This window comes from Suricata suricatta, chromosome 8 (assembly GCF_006229205.1).
Source record: "Suricata suricatta isolate VVHF042 chromosome 8, meerkat_22Aug2017_6uvM2_HiC, whole genome shotgun sequence".
Taxonomy (NCBI): domain Eukaryota; kingdom Metazoa; phylum Chordata; class Mammalia; order Carnivora; family Herpestidae; genus Suricata; species Suricata suricatta.
This window is the reverse complement of record NC_043707.1, coordinates 25,728,664-25,752,507: the sequence shown is the minus strand read 5'-3', so window position 1 is coordinate 25,752,507 and position 23,844 is coordinate 25,728,664. Positions and strand designations below refer to the sequence as shown.

At 40.2% G+C, this 23,844-nt stretch overlaps 1 protein-coding gene and 1 long non-coding RNA gene across 2 annotated transcripts in view; one reads left to right on the top strand and one right to left on the bottom strand.

Annotated features, from left to right (window-relative positions):
• AUTS2 (activator of transcription and developmental regulator AUTS2) overlaps positions 1-23,844 on the top strand; it is a 1,101,201-nt gene that overhangs the window by 312,438 nt on the left and 764,919 nt on the right. The window lies entirely within an intron of this gene.
• On the bottom strand, positions 838-21,900 carry LOC115297884. Its single transcript, XR_003911508.1, has 5 exons — positions 21,520-21,900; positions 8,255-8,323; positions 6,152-6,279; positions 4,533-4,877; positions 838-1,709 (listed from the first exon to the last, which is right to left on the bottom strand). It is a non-coding gene; the product is annotated as an uncharacterized LOC115297884 (long non-coding RNA).

Here is a 23,844-nt window from a genome sequence, read left to right as displayed (position 1 = left end):
GATTTAAATGCAAGGGTGCATTGCTGGCTCAGTTGGAAGACCATGTAACTCTTGATCTTGGGGTTGTGTTTGAGCCCCACTTTGGGTATGGAGATTATTTCAAAATAAAATCTTTTTTAAAAAAAATAAGGATTTGAATGCAGATTACTTTAGTAAACCTGTGAATTACTGATCATCTTTCTTCCTTTCCCTACCTTCCATCCTTCCTTCCTCACTTCTTTTCCCTTTCCTATCTTCACTTTTCCTTTGTCTTTCCTTTTCTCTTCCCCTTCCCTTCCCTCTTCCCTCTTTTCTTCTCTTCCCTTTCTGTCCTTCTTACGTTTTCCCCCTCTACCCTTTTCTTGTTCCCCTCTTCCCTTTCCTTCCTCTGTCCCCATTGGATGTGTAACTGATAAGAATTGAGCAGAAATATGAGGCTGTGTGTGATGACTTTACGTGAGAAGACAGCAGGGAGTGTACAGAGACTCTCAAACGGCCAGTCTCCCTCCAGGTTGTTCCTGATGCAGGGGAGACTGTTAGTTCCCATTTTGGATTGCCACAAAATTGGGAAGAAGTCTGGAAGCTAGAAATTGAAGGCAGCTCATTAAACTACTTTGCCCACAAATGAATCTATTATAGCCTGAGATTCAAAGGTAGAACCATCTTTTTGGTCTGGAAGAGATGTTTGGTCTGGGACTCCGAGCCCTGTTTGCCCAGGATTTTCCATGCTACTGGGGACTAAAGAGTGCCTTGTCTCCGTTGGGGACCAGTCTCCGTTGCGCTGATCCCTGGACTAGGGTGATGCAGGTGCCTCCATGTCTGCACTGGCGGGGTGTCTGCAAGGAGACATGACAGGGGCTCTCTGGGGGAAGGGAAAAGAGGGCACATACGAAATTTGGACACTTTAAAGTTGATATAATCTCAGAGCCTGAAGAATGTCTGGGGCCACTTGGAATGGGAGGGTTCTGGAAGTACTTATCTGGGGGATCAGGAGTATGGGTTCTTCCACACTGAGAAGAGAGGAAGGCTCAATTATCATACTTTTCATGTCCTTGAATACAGCTGTGGTCTTCTTTTTCTCGTTTTCATTATTTCATCGTGTTTCCTCTAGGAATTAGCTTTACTTCTCGAAAGACCGTTCTGTGATGCTGTCTGCCAGTTTACAAAATGCTTCAGCCTCCTCTCTACCACGCTGTTTCTGCGCCCTTTCCCTGGGTCACCTCCCCAGCTGTGTGGTCTTGTGCTCCATGTTCGTTCCTCTCTTCGGAAACAGAACTAGCCATCTGGCCAGAGAGGCAGTGTGCTCTCTGGACTGGGGGAGTCTTGGTACCAGGATGTGCTGGGAAGGGGCACAGTGAGGAGGTGCTTTGGGGCGAGAAGTCTGTGTTACACACCTCACTTAAGAAACTTCTGGGACGAATTCTTGGCCTTCACGATTCTCTTGCTTGATGTCTTTTTCAATGCTTTAGGAATCATCTTCGAGCCCTTCCTTGTACTGTTGAACCTAATACACTGAGACCTTTTAGTCTCATCAGATAAGACACATCCTCCCAGCATTCCTCCTTCGAGGTGCCACCTCCTTCCCTCTGCTCACATGCCTCTTCCTGCTGTCCCTTCCCTCTTCTGTAAAGTCCCAGATTTAGTGAGTACACTTTACCGTGCTCTAGGAAGCTTCCTTGCCACTTGTGGGGGGGCGGGGGCTTATAGACATCTTCCTATTTCTGTTCCTGCTGTTGTAGGAGGAAAATAATGATTTTTAAAAAACCACTGACCCTTTTTACTTTTACAGAAGAATATGGGTTTGCATGCTTGTACTTAGCATTGTGGGAATGTAAATAATTTTTAAGTCATGACCTTGCCCTTAAAGAGTCTACAGTACAGTGACCAACCTCAAACTAATATGATGGAAAGTGAAAGTAACCGAATGAGCCCTGTGACTGGGAGGAGGCGGTGGTGTGACGGAGAGGAAGCAGTACAGGGTAACCCAGGCAGGTGCAGAGAGCATGGAGTGAGGTGGGGGCAGAGGAGGGCATGTTTTTGGGAAACAGGAAGGCCTTCTAGGGCAGAGGGAGGATGCGGATGGAGGAAGGTCCTAGATGAATGGGGTAGAAGCAAATTGTGTAGGGTTTGGAGGTCAGGGAAGGGAATTGAGGCCAGGTAAAGGAGATCAGTGATAGGTAGGTGAGTGGTTGATGAAGCCAGAAATATATGGGATGGTCAGAAGGGAGAGTTACAAAGACCAGCCAAGAGAGACGGCTGAATTAAGGCAGCTGTGCTCACAGTGGGAAGCATGGAGGTTGGTAACCGGGGAAGATGATTCACAGAAAGAAATGACAGAGCTTGCTGACAGATGAGTGCAAGCCTTGTGGCAACTTCAGATCAGGTTTTAAACTGGACTGTTCTAATTTGTATGTGTGACTGAAGAAAATCCAGTGTGCAAAATTTAGATTTCATAGCAATATCTTACACTGTATTAGCACGACAAAAGCAACTTTTAAATATACTTGTTTAACTGTCACATCATTTTTTCTTCAACATCTGTGTCAACTTTCTTACCTATACATGCAAGTGATACCTCCTCACTCTCTAGGCTTAATTTCGTTGAAGGCTCAGCCTATGAATAGTGAATTTGCTGGACAGTTCAAGGGCTAAATTCAGTTGTCTCTCCTCCCATTCATTTTGAAGGAGAAGAATCTGCTTTGCAGAGACATTTTAAAAAGAATTCCTTCAGTGTCAGGCTGTGTTTCCAAAAAGTTGGTATAAGCACATGCTTCAGGAACTTCGCCTACCTAGTTAGATGTCCTAAGGCCGGCTCACAGAGTCCTGCCTTTGTCTCAGCCTCCCTGGTCTAGCTACAGCCCTGGGGCAGGTCCAGCCCACATGGGTCCTGGTCCTGCGGGGTGGGGGGGGGGGGTGGGGGGGCGGGGATGAATGTGATACCTCTGCCTTCCGAGAAACACTATCTGTGTGAAGTGAGCTCTTTGATCTGTAGTCTTCCCTGATGAAACTGAGGGAAGATTGAGGAACACCTTTGAGTAGATGAATATTGGATGAGGTTTATATAATTTAAGCTCATACTCCTGTTAACCCTTTCACTCAGTGGAGACACTGGAGAGCCTTGTTCAGTCATGGCATCCCCCCAGGCAGAAGGTGGTGTATCATCTCTGGGTGCATCCTTCTCCTTTATGTAGGGATAGAGGCTGGGAATAAGTAAATGTTAATTGATGATTGTCATTTCCATTAGGTTCACAGAGAAACCTCCATATATTGAATGAAATATACTGAAATGGAATTGGGGTCAGTTAGTATCTGTGTACTGAGCATCAGGGTTTAGTGGTGAACAAAGCTGATATTACACATCATAGAGGATAACAGTAATAATAACGAAACTGATTTCTTTAGTGCTTACTGTATGTAGGGTTCTAGTCTAAGCACTTTTCATCCCCTTTCATTCTCAGAACAAACTTAACCAGGTAAGTATTATTATTATCCCCATGTTAGAGATAAGGAAATTGAGGCACAGAGAATCAAGGTCTCACAGCTTATAAATATTAGAGTCAGGATTGGAGCCTGAGTAGGCAGGCCCCAGCTTCCTGACTTCTCTCAGTTCTCTTCCGGGTGGGAAAGGCAGTTAACAAATCATTTCGGGGTGATTAATTCTGTGGGAGTCTGTATTAGGGTGAATTAACCTGGAGAAGGGGACGGCTGGGAAGGCTTTCCTGAGAAAATGCCCTTTAGGATGATACAGAAAGAATGAGCTGGTGCTCTCTGGGTGGATGTAGTAGACAGGAGTATTCCACCGCGTGTGGTAGTTGTAAGGCTGAAGAGAGTGAGGCACTTTTGAGGAACTCTGAAAGAAGTCCATTAGGAGAGAGAGTGTGTGTCATAGAGTGAGGCTGGTAGGGGCCAGATCGGGAAGGGCTCTGCAAGTCCTATTTCAAGCATATGGGGCATGGAAACGTAGAGGATTAAAGACAATTGTGATTTATAATAAATTAATAATTATGATTTGTAATACGTATATAGTTGGTCTTTGTCCCATTCTGGGTGCAGGAGCTCCTAAAATGTTTGCAAATTTCTAACTGATGAAAGCAATAAAAGTGTCTTTTGTGATGTTAATGGGATGACTTGAAAAGCCCCTAGGGAAGTAAAGAAGGGGGCTCTAGCCTGAGAAACCAGTCATTTGATTAGAGGGTTGGAACGTTCACTCCCACCCTGGACCTCCCTAGGGGAGAGGGGCTAGGGATGGAGTCCAGTGACAAATGGCCTGTGATTTAATCAGCCATGCCTGTGTTCGGAAGCCACCATAAGACCCCGAAAGGGCGCGTTCTGGGACCTGTTGCGTTGGTAAACGTGAGGAGATTCAGGGAGATGGTACCCAGAGGGTATGGAAGCTCGGCATCACTTCCCATATACTTTGCCCTGTATACCTCTTTGTCTAGCTTTCCATCTGGATCCTTTAAAAAATCAACTGGTAAACGTATGTAAACATTTCTCTGAGTTTCTGAGCCTCTCTAGCAAACCAGAGGAGAAGCTGTGGGGATCAGACTTACTGTCGGTCAGTGAGATGAAGCACAGGTAGCAGCGTGGCCTTGAGATCGGCATCAATGGCAGAGGCTAGTTAATTGCTTCGCAGTAGTGGCCAAACAAACAGAAAAACCAAAACCAAAACATACTGGAGGGACTTTGGATGTTAAGAGTTAAAGGCAAAGCAAACGTTAAAGGATGGAACCATGGGTGTGACGTGATGAGATGTCAGTTGGAGAAGCAGTTGTGTCTGATGAATCACAGAGGCAAGAATGGGTGCAGAGTTCTGTCCAGGGGCAGTTGCTCTTGTCCAGGTGATGCATGATGGTGGTCTGGGCCAGTCTGGTAGCAGCCAGGAAGCCCAGGAACATCTTAGGGAGTAGAGAATTGGTGATTTGGATGTGGATGATGAGAATAAGGAAAGAACCAGTTAAGTGCCCGAGTTAAGAGTGAGAAGAAACTTGTAAACTGGCCAGATTGGACCTTGAGGAAACTTTCTCTAGTGGGACTGTGCAAGAGAAAATATATGGCATGTGTCATAGCCCAACTAGAGAATGGCTCCTGCCAGAGATGTGGACACCCACACATGTACATGTGTGTTTTTATGTGTCTGTGTATGAATATATGCTTATGGGTGTATATATGTATATTCACACACCCCTACTCACGAACGTAGATGTATTGTTGTGGAGGTTAGGCCACCCAAATTAAGGTGATTTGAGAACAGGGGTTGCATCTTTTTTGCCTACTTCCCTGTGGGTACTGTGATATCAGTAAACACCAGATTCATCCACTGTCACTGAGTTTCCCTTTGAGTCCAAGTGCAGTGTGACCTACGAGTGTCTAGTAACATGGCGCAGCAATGGGAAAGACAGATGAATGCCATGTCTGTGTAAAACTCCCGGCGGAGCTAAGGGGAAAAAATATTATGCACACTGGTATCAATTCCAGTTTGATCTCTCCCTTGAGCTAATCCTGTTCACTTTAAAACATCTTCCCATCTCTGTCTAGACATCTCCAAAAGCTTCATTCTGATTGTTACCAGTTCTGACGAGGTGTTTTCCACTGTACATTTAGAGCGGGGTAGGGTGGGATAAATTCCCAGCAGATAGGAAGTTTTAATATTGTAACCTGTGCTTTAGCAGCAGCTCCACTCTGCCCCATAGGCCTTCCAGGAAATTTCTCTGCCACATGGCCGATGCCTGAGGAGTGTATGCTTTAATATCTCCTCAAACTTTTCAAACCTTGGTTTATGGCAGCCATTTTAGTGGCCATGCCTCAGAGTGCACCTGCCAGTGGTATGGGGTTACTCTTGGTTATGGGATGTGGGGAGTGTTTTGGGAGGAGTTAAATATGGTGCTTCAGTAACTGGGCAGTGAAGGTCTTCCTCAACACTGGGGTTTCTGAAAGGAAGACAGCTGGGCCATATTGGAAGAACCGGTTCGATTAAATGTTGTGTCTTACTCCTGATTCACGTTGCTCATTTTATTTTTATTGTTCAAGTATTACTATTAATGCACCAAACTTTGCGCTCATCAGTGTAGTACATTTAGGGAATGGCATAAATGAAACTGGAAGCATGAACCTTTTTATCATGGATCTGAAAAACTGATGGTTATTGAGAATACGTAGAACAAGTTTATACCTTATAATTATTCTGTGCTTCGTCCTTCAGGATGGCTCCATACTCTGATATAATACTTGACTCTTGTTCCCCAACATCATTGTCTGCAGGATTTGTGTACACTCTGCCCCTCCCACGGGAACAGGTGGCTGTGGGAACACATACTTACTCTGTACTGTATCTCCGACACCTAGAGCAGCACCTGACGTACAGCAGGCTCTCCACACATTTCAGTTGGATAAGAGAACAAAAACTTTTATCTTACAAACATCAATAATAATGATATAAGACAGGCTTAGCATGCTACCATTTAGGGGCATCTGATTTTTCTTTGTGCCAGGTTTTCGCCCAGGTTTTATAGTAGTTGGTTGTCATGGGAGAAGTTTAAGGGCTCTTTTTCTTTCTAAAGAGAGTGAGTATTGTCATAATTAAGTTGAAACTGTAGGGGTACTCGTGTATTTGTTTGCATCTATGGTGACTTTTTTTTTTAATTAGAGAAGCCCACTAGTAAATAAGTATTGTTCCCCTGTCTGAGGTAAGCGCTCCTGCACCTGCGAGCATTTGGCTGTGCTCCTGGGCTCCTGCCACCAGAAGTGCTTTGTTCCCCTTGGGCTGTGATCCCAGCAGGAGGGAAGCTGAATTGTGCTACCAAGTTGTCTTGGCACCGGCACGTGTAACATATTTCAGCTGGTGATTTCTGCATGATTTGTATGAATTTCTGTATGACAGGAGTCACAACAAAACCGTTATGTGACTTGTGTCTAAAGCTATCAGTCAGTTGGAGCTGTGAAAATCAGTTTGCATATGTCAACAATTTAATCTTCTAATAAACTTGCCGATGGAAAACTGACACTAGAATTGTGTTTCTGTATTTACTGACTAGAAAGATGTAGTTATCAAGTGTACTGATTGAAAAGTCTTTAAAATCCCAATCTTTAAATTGGGACCATATGTGTGTTTTCTTTCTCTAGCCAAGTCTATTTGTACATTTACCCACACATGTGTATAAATACACACACGGCATACAATTACATTGATGTGTTTGTATTATATATGTATGTGTTCATACAGAGCACACATGTGATTCATGCATATGCAAGAGCTTTTAATATGCTTATAGATTGAAATGTAAGGGAGTAAGGGAAGTTTCCTTATGTATTAACAGAACAATACGGTTATCTACATTATAGACTCCTAATATGTGTTAAGTTGGTTACTATGTGTCTAGTCCTTAGAACAGGCCTACCACATAATCCCTCCATAAATATTAACTTTCGTTATTTTGGAGTATACCTTCTTCTTTCAGCCTCAGCATAGGATTATTGGTCTCTCTATTTCTCCTTCCTACAAACATTTAGCTTCAAAGACAGGCTGGCATAGCTCCAAAATTATTGTGTAGTTGGGCGGAACATTTGGTGAATTTACTCTTACCCTGAAATGCCTGCGACTAATTTTTATGCCATATAGGAAATATTAGTAGTTGTGTTTTAAAGTCAAAACCATCTATTAAATACCTTAGTATATTGATTCCTGTTCTAGTAAAATATTTCTAAGTCATCATCATTCCCTAAAGTCCATTTTGATTGTCAAACTAATAACCAACTTCACTGAGAATTTTAATTACAGATTGGAAAGAGAGCTGTCCGTTTGTTAAGAAAAAAGTAGGAGAGGGATTTGCTGTGGTCTACTTGTTGGTGCCCCTCCTCCCTGCCCCATACATATGTTGAAATCTTAACCCAACAGTGATGCTATTGGTAGGGCAGAGCCTTTGAGAGGTGCCTGTCATGAGGGTAGAACCCTACAAATGGGACTGGTGCCTCACTAAAGAGGTTCCAGAGAGATCCGTAGGTCCTTCCACCCTGTGGGGGTGCAGTGAGAAGTCTACAGCATAGAAGGGACCCCTCACCAGAATTCTATCATGCTGGCTCCCTGGATCATGGACTGCCTGCCTTTTACAGCTATGAGAAACAGATTTTTATTGTTTGTCAGCTACCTGGTCGGTGGTATTCTGTTGTAGCTGCATGAATAGACTAAGCTGGACACCAAGGGGAGAGAAAACAATGTGAAAAAACACAGAAGAATTTGGAGATATGGGTAAGTAAATGTTTAGTTACACATACTCACACCTTGAGAGATGATGGCGAGGGCACATATTATTTGGAGACAGGTTTTAGGAAGTAATGATGGTATTCACTGGAAGAAAAGGTATAAATAATGGTCAAAATGAGTATATGAACTGGTGATGCAAAAGCGTTGAATAATTGGACTTTTATTGGAATGATTAGTAAGTAGCTTGTTTTGGACAAAAGGTTCTACAGCAAGGAATTGTACAGCTTGTATAATTTTATGGAATAAAAGTGAAGTCACAGATGGTCAAAGTCAGGTCCACAGAGTTGTTAAGGATAAATGCAAATACTGACCCAGACTCCAAATGTGTGGGGAAATAATGCCCCCATAGCAGTTGTTTAACAGAGATAGTATGGAAACAGAACAAACGACCTTGAAATGCTGACCTCCACTCTCTACGAGTAATTCGAGCCCGGAGCTACACTATATACAGAGTCTATAGACTATTCTTAATAAGAGACCTTTCTTGTTTCATTATGGGTGAAGAAATTCAACTTTACATATCTGCTTTGGGTCAGGTTTGTATGAACATGTTAAAAAAGACAGCATATTTTTTAGATCCAGACCACTGGAATGTACTGGGGGCCTCTTTCAGCATGGCTGCTTTTGTGGTTTGACTCACATGCACTATAACAATAGTATTTTATCTGTGTAGGAGACCGTAGAGGCATTTGTATTTAGGGTAATTCGTTTTTAAAAACTATATGGGTAGAGTGCCTTATGTTTGGGTTTTGGGACAGAACCTGAGTTCAAAAGGGGGACCCAAGGGCTGCTGGGATAGAGAATGCTGAACTGGATGGCCATCCCCTTGTTTATGTTGCATCTTTTGAGCCAGTTGGGGGAAAGATTATCTTTTGGTAGTTTTTAGGATTTTGACTTTGAAATTCAGAGAGACAGTGTTTTGTTGGCTGAAACTTTTGGTATGGAATCATGTTTTTTTTTAAGGTTTGTCAGTATGCTCTGTTGTAACCTTTAAAGGTCAGATTTCCTGGTATCCAACTAGAAAATAAGTATTCAGCAGAGTAGGTATTGGTAGCAATGGGGGAATGTGAAGACAGCAAGGCAACCTAGTTTGATGAAAGGGCCAACCAGGTGGATTTTGGATTTTAGATATGCTCCCTTTCTTAACATCCTTAGTATTCTGAGGGGCAGCAGGATAGAGCTAGAACAAAACCTTAGTATTTGGGGTCGGCTGACCTGGTTTTTGGATGTGGTGCTGAGCTATGCTTTCTTTGTCTATGAAATAAAGCTAATGATACCTGCCTCACAATTTTTTTTATTGAGGTGTAATTGACATAACATTTTAGTTTCAGATGTACAATGTAATGATTTGATATTTGTATATATTGCAAAATGATCATCACAATAAGTCTAGTTAACATCCATTGTCATACAGTGTTTGAATTTTTTCCCTTGTGATGAGAACTTTCAGGATCCACTCTTCAACTACTCTCAAATATGCAATATGGCATCATTAACTACAATCACTATGCTGTACATTACCTCCTCGTGACTTCTCATTTTACAAATGAGATTTGTACCTTTTAACCCTTTTTACCCATTTTGCCTACCTCCTACACCCTGCCTAAGGCAACCGCCAGTCTGTCTTTATAGCCATGTGAGTTCTTTTTCTTGTTTGTTTTTTATTTTGTTTTTAGATTTCCTATAAAGTGAGAGCATAGAGTATTTATCTCTTTTTTTGTATGACATGCCTCACTTAGCATAATGCCCTCAAGGTCTATCTGTGTTCTCCCAAATGGCAAGATTTTTTTTTTATGGCTGAGGAATACTCCAGTGTGTGTGTTCTTTATCCATTCATGGATATTTAGGTTGTTTTTGTGTCTTGGTTATTGTAAATCTGCAGTGAACTTGGAGTGATACATCTTTTTGTTTATTTTAAGTAAAATCTGTGCCCACTGTGGGGCTTAAACTCATGACCTCAAGGTCAGGAGTTGTATGTTCAAGTGAGCCAGCTAGGCACTCCTGCATCTTTTTGAATTAGTGTTTGCATTTTCATCAGGTACATACCTAGCAGTGGAATTGCTGGATCGCATGGCAGTTCTCTTTTTGACTTATTTGAGGAACCTCCATACTGTTTTCCACAGTGGCTGCACTAGTTTATTTTCCCACTAAGTACAGGGCCTCCTCTTTCTCCACATCCTTGCCACCACTTGTTATTTCTTACTTTTTGACAATGGGTATTCCAACAGGGGTGAGATGATAACTTACTGTAGTTTGACCTGTATGTATTTCCCCATTGATTAGTTATGATGGAGTATCTTTTCATGCACCTGCTGGCCCTCCTGTATCTTCTTTGGAAAAATGTCTATTCATATCCTTTATCATTTTTTTTTAAATTTGGATTCTTTTTCTGCTGTTGTATGAGTTCTCCGTGTTTTCTAGGTATTAACTCTTTATCAGACGTATGATCTTCGAGTATTTTTTTCCTCCTCCTTTTGTTGACAATCTCCTTTGCCATGCAGAAATTTTTCAGTTTGATGTAGTTCTCCTTGTTTGTTCTTGCTTTTGTTGCCTTTGCTTTTGGCGTCAAAACGAAAAACTATTATCAAGACCAATGTTAAGAGACTAATTGTCAGGTTTTCTTCTAGGAGTTGAATAGTTTTGAGTCTTACATTCAAGTCTTGAATTCATTAAAAAATTAGTTTTTTCAATGTTTATCTATCCTTGAAAGAGAGGGAGACAGAATATGAGGGAGGCTGGGAGAGGCAGAGAGACACAGAATCCAAAACAGTCTCCAGGCTCTGAGCTGTCAGCTGTCAGTGGGTTCGAGCCTGATGCGGGGCTCGAACCCACAATATGTGAGATCACGACCTGAGTGGAAGTCAGATGCTCAACCAACTGAGCCACCTAGGCACCCCATGTCTTTAATTCATTTTGAGCTCATTTTTGTTTATAGTGTAAAGTAGTGTCTAGTTTCACTCCATAGCAGGTGACTATCTAGCTTTCCCGGCACCTTTTATTAAAGAGATTTTTTTCCCATTGTATATATTCTTGCCTTCCTTGTAAATTAATTGACCATACATGTGTCAGTTTAGTTCCAGGCTCTGCTTCCCTGATGCATGTTTCAGTTCGTAAGCCAGTAACTCACTGTGTTCAGCACCACAGCCTTGCAACATAGTTTGAAATCAGGAGCATGATGCATCCAGCTCTGTCCTCCTCTTCCGAATTGCTCTGGCCATTCTGGGTCTAGTTCTTTACAAATTTTAGGATTATTTGTTACATTTCTCTGAGAAATGTCATTGGAATTTTAATAGGGATTGCATTGAATCTGTAGATTGCTTTGGGTAGTATGGACATTTTAACATTATTAGTTCTTCCTATCCATGAGTTTTTGGAATATTTTTTCACTTATTTGTATTTTAATCAGTTACTTTCATTAATGTCTTAGCGTTTTCATTGTATAGCTCTTCACCTCCTTTGTGAAATTTGTTCCTAGGTATTTTATTTTTTTTAATGCACTTGTAAATGTGATTGTTTTCTTAATTTCCTTTTCTGATTGCTTTTATTAGTATATAGAAGTGCAACACATTTTTGTATGTTGATTTTGTGTCCTGCAAATTTACTGAATTTATTAGTTCTAACAGTTTTTTTTTTTTACTTTTTTAATGTTTATTTACTTTTGTGAGAGAGAGAGAGACTGTAAGAGGTACAGAGAGAGAGAGGGAGACACAGAATTCGAAGCAGGCTGCAGGCTCCAAGGTGTCTGCAGAGAGCCCGACACAGGGCTTGAACTCACAAACCGGGAGCTCATGCCCTGAGCTGAAGTCAGACACTTAACCTGACTGAGCCCCCCAGGTGCCCCAGTTCTAACAGTTTTTTTTTGGTGGAGTCTTTAGGGTTTTCTATATATAGTATCATGTTATCTGCAAATAGTGATAGTTCTACATCTTCCTTCCCAATTTGGATGCCTTTTATTCCTTTTTGCCAACTACTTCACCATTTTTGCACAGCTTTATTGATATATATATATATATATATATATATATATATGTATTTCACATATCATAAAATTCACCAGTTTAAAGGGTATAGTTCAGTGGTTTTAGTATATTCACAGTTATGAAGTTATCATCATGATCAATTTTGGAATAAATCTTTCACCCCAGAAAGAAACCTCGACCTTATGTAGTAGTCACTTACCATTTCTTCCCAATTTCCCCGCTCTTGGCAAACACAAGTCTACTTTTTATCTCGATGGATTTGCCTGTTCTGAACATTACATTTAAATGGAATCAGTCAATATGTCATGCTTCATGTCAGGCAGTATGTCATGCCTTCTTTCACTTAGTGTAATGTTGTTAAATTCATCTATATTGTGGCATGTATTATTAGTAAATGATTTTTTGTCATTCCTATTATAGTCCATGGTATGGTTATACCACATTTTGTTTCTCCATCATTACCTGAGGGACACAATGATGTTTTTGTGAGAACTGAGTAAGTGAGAAAGTAAGTGGCATTTAATGATGGCTTGCCCCTGGAAGCAGTGTATATTTTTGTTGTGTGTTTTTATCCAGTGTGGACCTTCTTGTGTGCATTATCAGCAGCTCCTCTTGTTTTATGAAGCAAGGAAAGCAGGCCTACTGAGTAGACCATCTGTCTGTCAGTTTTCTCATATGGGTTCTCGGCTCATTGAAGTTCCTGGGTGGGCACTCCAGTGTCATACTAGAATTCACACTGCTTTTCTCAGCAGCCAGAAGTGTTCGAGTGTCAGCAGTGATGCTCGTTGTCATTACAGATGCTCCATGTGACTGTAAATGCTGGGCTAGAAAGGATTGAGGGAGGGAGCCATTGGGGCTTTGATAGATGTCAGCTAATGTAGTACTGATCCTCATTCTGAACCCAAGTATTACACCACTATCAGGCTGCAGGGTAGTTACGTTATGTGTACAGATTGGGGGGGTGTATAGGGCTTTGGACGTCTTGTCCTTGCTGACATTACAAAACACAGAAAACCGCTGGGGGCTTATGTGACATTAGACAGGAAACTTATGTTATGCATGTGGGTGTCTTGCCAAGAAAAGCCACTGATTGTCTCAATGTAAGTATTTGTATTGTAAAACTCTAATTGATTATTAAATGACAAGTAAAATTCCAGTTGAAGTAGATTGTTGCTAAAGGACATTGAGATTATCTAAAAGCATTGATTTCCACTCTGTTGGCTGTGGAAATGCCATAGAACTCAATTATTAAAAGTATATTTCTGAATTTCTACTTACAGTACTTTAATATAAAAATAAAATTCTAAACAAGGTCCAACTGTTATTCACGAAGCAAATACAATTTTTGTATCTATCACTGTTAGCCATAGAGGAAAGCAGAATATATGTTCTTTGACTATATGTCCTTTTCTGCTCAAGTTTCTATTTGAGACCATGAAACAAGTTGTTAAATTTGAAATCGTTGGTACTTGCCATATTACAGATGAAATTTGTAGGCTTTCTAAGCTTGTTTGCCTTGCTCTGCAAAGAGAAAACATTACTAATAGCTTGCATGTATTTAGTATTTAGCTGTTAATTTGTACTAGAGTCTGTGCTAGCCACTTTATTTGGATTATCTCATTGACTGAAGGTAGGCATAGTTACTGTCTTTGATTTATAGATGAGGAGACTGAGGCACAGAGAGATTAAGTCACTGACTCCAGGATACACATCTTGTAGGTGGCAGTACTCTGTAACTGCCCATTTTATAAAGTTTTATAAAGTTTTATGTTCTTAAAAGTGCTTTAGAGTTTCAGGTTTTATTTTGTAGTCTTTCTCTAAGTCCCATGTCTAAGAACTAATCAAAGCAAATCTGGGGTTTATTTTTAGGGACTTATTTGTATAAATGAAATAGTTGTGTGCTGTAATTACATTATCAATGGTAGTTTTTAATAGCAACCACCAGCAGCTCTTTATCCCTTGAGTAGCCAAGTAGTTAAGAAGTAGATAAGTGAAGTGGTGGCCACAGCACTAAGCCTCCAAATAGCTACTTGGACTGAACTGCAGTTCACTCAAACATACTTCACTGGAGAGCGTTGTTCAACAGATCATCTTTTACTCCTTTACCTGACTGGTTGGCAGGCATTTATTTGCAAGAGGGCTTGTGCCTGTGGCCTATAGAGAATATACCACCTTGATGTAAGCAAATTAGTTTAAAACACCCCAGCTATAGTATTATTTGTGCTTTTCAAAGTTTCCCTATGGAATCTCATTAATCCTGCAGACATTTTGGTAAACAAGAAAGGAAGAGAACAGAATTATTATTTTCCATCTTTTATGACACCTGTGTTGTCTCTTAGTCTAATGTCTCTTCAACAATTCTGTGCTCTTATTTCTAGAAAACAAGGAAATCGATACTCAGGGAAATGAAATACTTTGCATCACTACCTTATGTCATAAGACGTCGTTTGAAAAGGAAAAAGTGAAACACTTGTATTATTTGCTGACTGTATCTTTCTATTGGTCACCTCGCCTTACTTGTATTTGGACTTATCACCAGAATATCCCAAACTGAGTGAAAAATAGGATGGATATAACCTAGTATATGCATATAATGTATATAATGCAATGTATGCAAGGCCGAGTGGAAGATTCCTGAGGGATGGCTTCCCTGCTGCCGCGTGCCTCAGTAGTAACGACACATCCCGGAGTTAGGGATCTGGTTACTGTGTCACATGATTTTCACATTTCACCTCCTGTAATTCTCATAACACCATTCTGTGGGGTGAGTGCTGTAGATAAGCTCGCTGAGACTCAGACAAGTTAAAATGACTCGCCTGTGGTCATGAAGCTAGCAATTAGGAAAGCCTTTGCTTCTTACCCACTCTGCAATTTTCTGTGCCCACTAAACTACATAAAAAGGTTTACTTCAGTTTTCTTACCTCTCAGTTCAAACCACCTCTAAACCCAGATTGGAGTCTGTTTAAAAATATGATATAGTCTGTATTTGATTCTTTATAAAAACATTCTATTTAGTGTTTCCTGATATTATCTGAAAAGTTGCTGTTCATTTTCCAAGATCCGAGTTGGATGTCTTGTTGTTTGCCTACCTTTCTGATTCTGTTCTCCTGTGTGAACCCGTAGCCCCTTGTAGCGCAGGCTTTAGGATTTTCCCTGCTTACGCTCTGCGCTTTTATTGAAGTATGTTGTCTGGTTCAGTTATTTGTCTTTATTTGTATTGTGAGCACCGTGTTGGTGCATGGTTCTCAGTAGATGGTTAATAGGTGTTTGTTGAATTGAATTGGATGTTTAGTGACTGTTTGAATTTAATTATGGTGTTTACTTCCTGGTATGCACTTCAGACACTTCAGGGAGGTCATTGCGGCATTAGGTGCCTGTGGAGACTTTGGTTTTTCAGGCTGGGAACTGAGGACTTGCCATTCTTACAAGAGATCAGTTGAATGCATGATTGGGGCTGACTTTTTTTAAATGTTGCTCAGAACATTTAGTATTATTTTTCTTTTTAAAGACTGTCAGTGATGCTGTTACAGTGAACAAAATAAAACCTTTTTAATAAAATAAAAGCTTTTTAAAAAATGTATTAGAAGGTTTCTGCAGTATACTTTGTGAGTAGCAGTATATATCTCGATTTTAAGAAAATCAGGTTTTTAAAGCTATACTTAGTTGACTTATGTCGTATTGAAAATAGCATGAGCAAGTGGAAAGAACATGGATTTTGGAGGTTAGGTGCCTGAATCACATTCTGGTTTATCCATTCCCTAGCTTTTGACTTTGGACAAAGTAGTTATTTTCTTCAACATAGTCTTTATAGTCTTAAAATGGGAAAGGATGAAATATGTTGGATGGAATGTGTCAAATTATTTATCAAAAAGAGTTCTATGATTTCTCTGTGGTAGCTTTTGGTGTATTTTTATTTCAATTAAATACTCTTCAATTCTAATTACATGCTTAAAAATAGTGTAAGTGTATATATTTTCTTAACGTAGAGTGTTCCAGTAATACAGGTGTACAGTATGGTGATTAACCACTTCCGTACATTACTAAGTGCTCGTCATGGTAAGTGTATTCTTAATCCCCTTCACCTATTTCACCCATTCCTCCAACTACCTCCCTTCAGGTAACCACCAGTTTATTCTCTGTATTTAAGAGTCTGTTTTTTGTTGGTCCCTTTTTCTTTTTGTTTATTTATTTTGTTTCTGAAACTCCACCTATGAATGAAATCTTATGGTATTTGTCTTTCCCTGATTTATTTCACTTAGCATTATAATACCCCTAGAGCCATCCATGTAGTTGGAAATAGCAAGATTTCATTCTTTTTGATGGCTGATAGTCCATGGTGTGTGTGTGTGTACCACATTTTCTTTTTTTTTCTTTTAAATATTTATTTTTGAGATAGAGAGACAGACAGACAGAGAACAAGTGGGGGAGGGGCAGAGAAAGAAGGAGACACAGCATCTGAAGCAGCATCCAGGCTCTGTGCTAATGCAGGGCTTGAACCCACAGACTGTGAGATCATGACCTGAGCTGAGGTTGGACGCTTAACTGACTGAGCCACCCAGGCACCTTTTCTCTTCTTCTTCTTTTTTAAAAAACAATTTAAAAAATTTATTTGTAGAGAGAGAGCGCACGCACACATGCATGAGTGGGGGGAGGGGCAGAGAGAGAGGAGAGAGAGAATCTGAAGCAGGCTCCACAGTGTCGGCACAGAGCCCGATGTGGGGCTTGAACTCATGAAACTGAGATCATGACCTGAGCCAAGATCAAGGGCCAGCTACTCAGTCAACTGAGTCACCCAGGTGGCTCTGTACTCCATTTTCTTTATCCATTCATCTGTCAATTAGGCACTGGGGTTGCTTCCATATCTTGGTTATTGTAAATAATGATGCAGTAAACATAGGGGTGCAATTATCTTTTTGAACTAGCATTTCCATATTATACTACCATAAGTGCCTGGTACTATTACGGACCATATGGTAGTTCTGTTTTTTTAATTGTTTTGAGGAACCTCCATACCATTTTCCACAGTGACTGCACTGGTTTGCATACCCACCATCAGTGCATGAGAATTCCTTTTTCTGCACAAACTCAGCAACACTTATTGTTTCTTGTGTTGTTGATTTTAGCCATTCTGACAGGTGTGAAGTGCTATTTCATTGTGGTTTTGATTTGCATTTCCCTGATGATAAGTGATGTTGAGCATCTTTTCATGTGTCTGTTGACCATCTGGATGTCTTCTTTGGAGAAATGTCTGTTTATGTCTTCTGCCCATCTTTTAAAAAGTTTATTTATTTTGAGAGAGAGCATGAGCAGGTGAGGGGTAGAGAGAAAGGGAGAGAGAGAATCCGGTTCCAAACTGACAGCACAGCCTGTTGCAGGGCTTGAACACATGAACCCATGAGATCATGACCTGAGCTGAAACCAAGAGTTGGACACTTAACCAACTGAGCCACCCAGGTGCCCTTCTTCTGCCATTTTTAATTGGATTCTTATTATTTTTGTTGTTGTTGAGTTATAGAAGTTCTTTATATATTTTAGGTACTAACTTCTTATCAGATAATATTATTTGCAAATATTTTCTCATACTCAGTAGGTTTTCGTTTGTTGGTTGTTGGTTTGTTTTGTTTCATTGATTGTCTTGGCTGTGCAGAAGGTTTTTATTTTGATGTAGTACCAATAATTTATTTTTGCTTTTTTATTTCCCTTGCCTTAGGAGACATATCTAGAAAAATGTCGCTAAGACTGGTGTCAGCAACATTCTTGCATGTGATCTTTTCTAGGATTTTTATGGTTTCAGGTCTCACATCTAGGTCCTTAATCCATTTTGAGTTTCTGTGTAGTTGTGTGTGTGTGTGTTTGTGTGTGTGCATGTGTATGGTGTGAGAACATGGTCCAGTTTCATTCTTTTGCATGTTGCTGTCCAGTATTCCCAATGCCATTTGTTGAAGAGACGGTCTTTTTTCCCATTGTATATTTTTGCCTCCTGTATTGCAGATTAATTGACCATATAATTGTGGGTTTATTTCTAGGTTCTGTATTTTGTTTCATTGACCTGTGTGTCTGTTTTAATGCCAGTACCATACTGTTTTGATTACTATAGCTTTGTGGTATGTATCCTGAAATCTGGGAATGTGATACCTCTGTTTTTTTTCTTGTTTCTCTAGTGTCAGCATACTGGGAATTATTTTTCTGATTACCTTATAATCAAGCAGTGCCACAGAATTTCTGGCCCATTGTTCCATGTTTAGATCAAAGAACATCAAGATGTGCTCTGTATAGATTTTTGTAGGCATTTCATTGAAGACTGGGGACAGAGTCATCCATCGATGGCAAAATCATGCCCTAGCAGTAAGTACCATATTCACATATCAGCACAGATTCTAGCTTAGAAAGGACAGGTTTGGAGAGGATTACGGCAGTGAGTATGGTAGTGAATGTGTCAGGAAGAGTTTTTTTCAGTTTGATCAGTACTTATTTCAGGTACCTATTTTAGTGAGATTTCAGTATTGTTGTATTTTTACTTACCTTCCACTCAGCAAAAAGTTTTACAAAATTTTTAGGGGAACCTCTTTAAAATGGCCTCCTAAGTTTGCTCATCAGCACTTGTAGCCAGCTATAAAGTCTGATTATCTGGGCCTCCTCTGGTCACTGGTCCACCAGTTTTAGGTTCTTTGAGCTGCCACCATGGAGTTGGGCCTCCAGGAACTTCTTTATATCTGTATGAATTCAGGGGTTATTCCAGAACATCTTGATTTTGAGAACCTTGATTCTATTAACTTCCAGTATTTCTTGACTGAGCTGAGATAGATGTTGAGAGTACCATGTGATTACATTTCTTGTGTCTTTAGGCCTTTTTGTTTCCAGAAGAGCATTGTAAGTTTTCATTGTTTAGAAAATAGGAAGGGCAGTAGTTTCTGAACTCTTTGCCTTCTGATCAGGATTGCATTTTCATTTTATCCATTTGTGCTCTGAAATTGCAGAGCTAGGAAAGAGCCTGTGCTTCTTAATAGTGTACCTAGAGCCACTGAGAGCTGAGAATGGGTATAGTGAGCCTCTCTGATCATGTAGAGTGGTTAAAAGCCATCACTTTTTACTTGGTTCCTTTGAGGACTCACTAAATCCACACAGCGAATTAACTAAGGCTGTTTGAGAAACAGCCAGTGAGATAATGAACACTTTTATGCTTTTTAAAATGACTATGGGGAGTCTGATCAGAAGAGGCAATTCCAAAATGGCAGCTGGGTTTTCATTGTTCCTCTGGGACTTGCATCGAGAAGTATGCTTTTAGCTGATTTCCCCTTTAACAGGCATTCATTAGGGCTCTCCGTTAGCCAATGAACTATAAGAAACGCTAGCAGGTTAGTTATTTCAGAGAGGAAGAACATGACTTCAAGTCTTAGCTAATTATAGTTGGGTGGATTAGAAGAACTTCCCTCTCCCCAAATCTGAAAATTGATTTAAAGACGTTGGATTTTATTTAGAAATAAGGTAAAGCAGACTGTTTCAGTTACTTAAAATCTTGTGTTTCTCCTAAGATTTATCCAAAGAGATAGTGCCCAGATTTTAATTTCTAGGTACCTCATTAGTAAATTGTTTTTTCTATGCTTTTATGGCACTTTCTTCTTTCTAAGGGTTGAGACATTTTATGTAGTTTTTCCCTGAAAGGATAATATTTACATTTTTTTTCTCTTCCAAAAACTGTTAAAGTGTGAAAGTATAAATTTATACTTGTGCTCCCATACTTCTTGGTATAAAGATAAAAACTGATACTCAATTTAAAAAATGAAAATAATAAATGTGAAGCACTCACTAAATTATTAAAATGTTAATGTGATTCCAAATGGAAATAGTTGATAGGAGTAGCAGGGGGACTGGGACTTCCCCCTCAACTATCCTCAAGGTTTGGACAATTTGGAGGAGAGGAGGTGAATTCTGGAGTAGTCAGCTTTTTAATTTACTTCTCCTGTTTAAAACCTAAGTGCAGAGAAACACTGTAAATTAGTGAAAAGTGCACTGCCCTTAACTAGGAGTCATAATAGTGACTTCAGTATATAACTTGCATGACCTTGGGCATGAGTGTTGCCTCTTTGGATCATAGTTTCCCAATCATCTGAACTGTACCGTTGAACCAGATCATGGTTCTCTGTTGTGTGTTCTCATGGAAAATGTGGCAGTGTGTTAGGAGTGGTCTCTGTATAAACCCAGCAGCATATCCTTGCATATTTGTTTTACCTGAGATTTTTGCCAAAACATTAATTTTATACTTTTAAGGAAACATTTTGAGGACTAAATGGGATTGGGATGTATTTATACAGTGTTGGGATATATCAACAAAATGGAAAGAAATATGCTAACACCAGGTCACAGCAAAGCATTCCCTTGTTTTGTATTCACTGTTCTCTGCCATTAAGGGCACTTTCCTGGACAGATTTGATGACATTAGATGATACATTTGATGATACATTAGATGACAGTTAAAGCCTCTCTATTCTAACATTATGTAACTGTGAAAACATTTACATTTTGAATTACCCTCTTCTTTATCTTAAAAGTGGCATTTTCTAAAGAAGAGTTCATGTATTTTATTTCCATGAAACCTATCTCCATGTTGTTTGATAACAACTCTTTTAAGAGATCTGGTCCTGAAAGGAAGGGGCTTAGTGTTGGCACCGGAGGGTGGTGGAGTGAGAGTAAGGTGCATAGACGCTCCTGGCGCCCCCTTCCAGCTCCTCTGTTTCTCTATTTCGAATGCCCAGTGTTATCTTCCTTTTTTCCCCCCTTCCATTTTAACCTGGATTGTGGCAGAATGGAAATCCATGTTTCTGAATTTATATGGGATTTTCTCCTCTTTCTCCTATCTTCAGCAACAATATAAAGTACCCTGATGGCATCTGCTGTATTAAGCCCAAGAGCTTAAAAGATTAAAGAAACCACTAACAGCAGTCAAGAGGAAGTTTCAGGGTCTGTTTTTTTCTGAAGGTTTGCATTTTCATTCTGGTGGTTGAGTAGAAAATTGCAAACAGGTTGTGTTCAGCAGCTGGAATGTTCTTCCACATCTGGGGAGACCCAGCCTTCTGTTCATTTTCCATTCACTGGAAGGATAGCCAGCCTGAGGTGGAAACTGCAGGCAGAACTATTAGAATTCTTTGTGTGTATGGACAATAGAACTTTTCTGTAGAATGTTTTCATAGAAATGTCAACTTGTTCTCCATTCTTCCACTAGCTTTACTGAGTCCTTAACTTCAAGTCAGTTGCTGAAGAAAGGCCCAAATAAGATAATATATGTACCTCCCAAAGACTTACCCCCTAAAACAGGACTTGTTTTGGCTCTTAGTAAATTCCCACTTTGGAGTCCAGAGGCAGTCTGCTCCTCGGTGTCTCTCTGCCTGTATCTCCCAGGCTTTTATCCTTGGGAATTTAGTCTCTGGCTGTTAGAACCCAGGCGGCCTTGCCTCCATGATGCATCATAGGTTCAGCCTCTGTTACACATTTCCTGCTGCTTACTCCTGATGGATATTTCACAGGGTGAACCTGAGGAAATCCGGAACATCTGCTGATTTGTTGGTGGATCCTTAAAGTTTTTAGGGTTAGACGTGGGTTACTTGGCTCTTCCTGTTTCTTTTACCGCCATTTTCCCCATTGCAGTTAGACTTTTAGAACTAGATGGGGAGCCCCTGCAATGCCTTCAGGTGCTGAGTGGATGTCATAATTGTGTGACTTTCTCTTATGATGTAATAGAGAGGGGTGGTGGCCTGGGGCAGACTGCACTGCTTGTCCCTGCTTTAGGCAATCAAAACCATGTGGAAAAAAAAGTTATGTGCTGGTAAAAGAGGTAAAACAGGACTGTCAGTTCAATGGTTATATATATATTTTTTTAAATTTATTTATTTATTTTGAGAGAGAGTGTGCAAGCACATAAGCAGGGCATGAGCAGATAGAGAGGGAGAGAGAATCCCAAGCTCCACAGTCATCACAGAGCCTGATGTGGGGCTCAAACCCATGAACTGCGAGTTTGTGACCTGAGCCAAAATCAAGAGTTGGACACTTAGTGACTGAGCCATCCAGATGCCCATCAACTTCTCTTTTTGTACAACTTCCCTATTTTGTAGATGGGGAAAGAGAAGCTGAGTTTTGCTTTCCCAAGGTCACACAGCTGGACAGTGTCCTGACTGGATCTAGAACCTGTTCCTCTTGGGCTATTTGAGAATATCAAGTGGTCCAAGTTTGATCATTAGTGGCTTGTGGGTGTATGTATGCACAGACCAACGCTTTCATGTTCAGAATCTAGTATTTTAGGATTATTAAAGCTAATCTAGCTTTTAGAGAAACCAGATGGATTTTGGAGATTATAAAGAACCCATTGTGATGGCTGGAATAGCTCTTAAGTAGAGCTCCCAGACCGTTCGATTTGCAATTGTTCTGTAACACCATATGGATTTCCAAGTAAATACATTTTACATATTGCTTACAAATTATCTTCATGAGTAATGAAAGCTGTGCTACAGAAAGCTAGAGATTATGAGAGGCTGTTTTTTTTCTTCTTCTAACTGTAATTCATTCCTTTGTTTCTTTCGCTTTTATTTTCTGTGGCCTCAAGGGTGTGTATTTGAGTTGGAGGGTGATTTGGAGGGAGAGCGCTATTACAGGTTTCTCAACATCTGTGTTTTTTTATGAAGCCATCTCTTTTGCTACCAAAGAAGGCTTACCAGTGTGACTACAGTACACTCTGGACCATGCTTTGTCCTGAGATGATCTGTGCTATGTTTTGTTTGATTTCATTTTGTTTGACTAAGCTTCCTTAACAGGGTTCTATGCTTCTCTAAGGGAAATTATCCTCTGCCATTAATACCTACTATGTGCCAGGGACTCTCTGGGCACCTCCATGATTTCCAGTAACTCTCTTAAGATAGGTATTGTCATCTCCACATTTTAGATAAAGAAAGCAAAGGCCTAGAGATTGTGTCTTCCCTTATTATATGCCTAGAAAGTATAGAACTGGCATTCAGATGCAAATCTAATAATTGAAGCTTAGTGTCCTTTCCAAAATGCCAAACTGTTTCTTTGCCTTCTCTCTCTTTCTTCACCTAGCATTTTGACCATACAGATTGTGCTGGTGCCTCATTTTAAGGAGTTTCCAAATTCTTTTGTCTAGAGTATGGCTTTCAATTGTTTTTGTCCCAGTCCATACAGTTAGAATTGAGGTCTCTACCATGGGCAGGTGTCCATGCTTATGTATGCACATCACATATGCACGAATACATGCTTACATATAAAGCTGAAACAAAGTTTTATTAAATGATACGTTACTTCTTCTAACATTTCTTTTTCTGTTCTCTCCCACTAACACACACACACACACACACACACACACACGGCGGTGATTACCCATGAAATTGATTTTATGACCTATAGTTGAGGAGCACTGGCCTGGAGTGGAGCTGTCTAAGGTGGGGCATGTGCCTCCCCATCCCCCCATAAGAATTTTCGGGATAACCCATTGGTGCACAAGACAAAAATAGAAATTATGTTTAGATTTACTATATTTAAGGAAGACACATGGGACGTTATTGGAATTTAGTATTTGACTTGGCATCCACTATCTGTGGGACAGTTGGTGCCCCCTGGGGG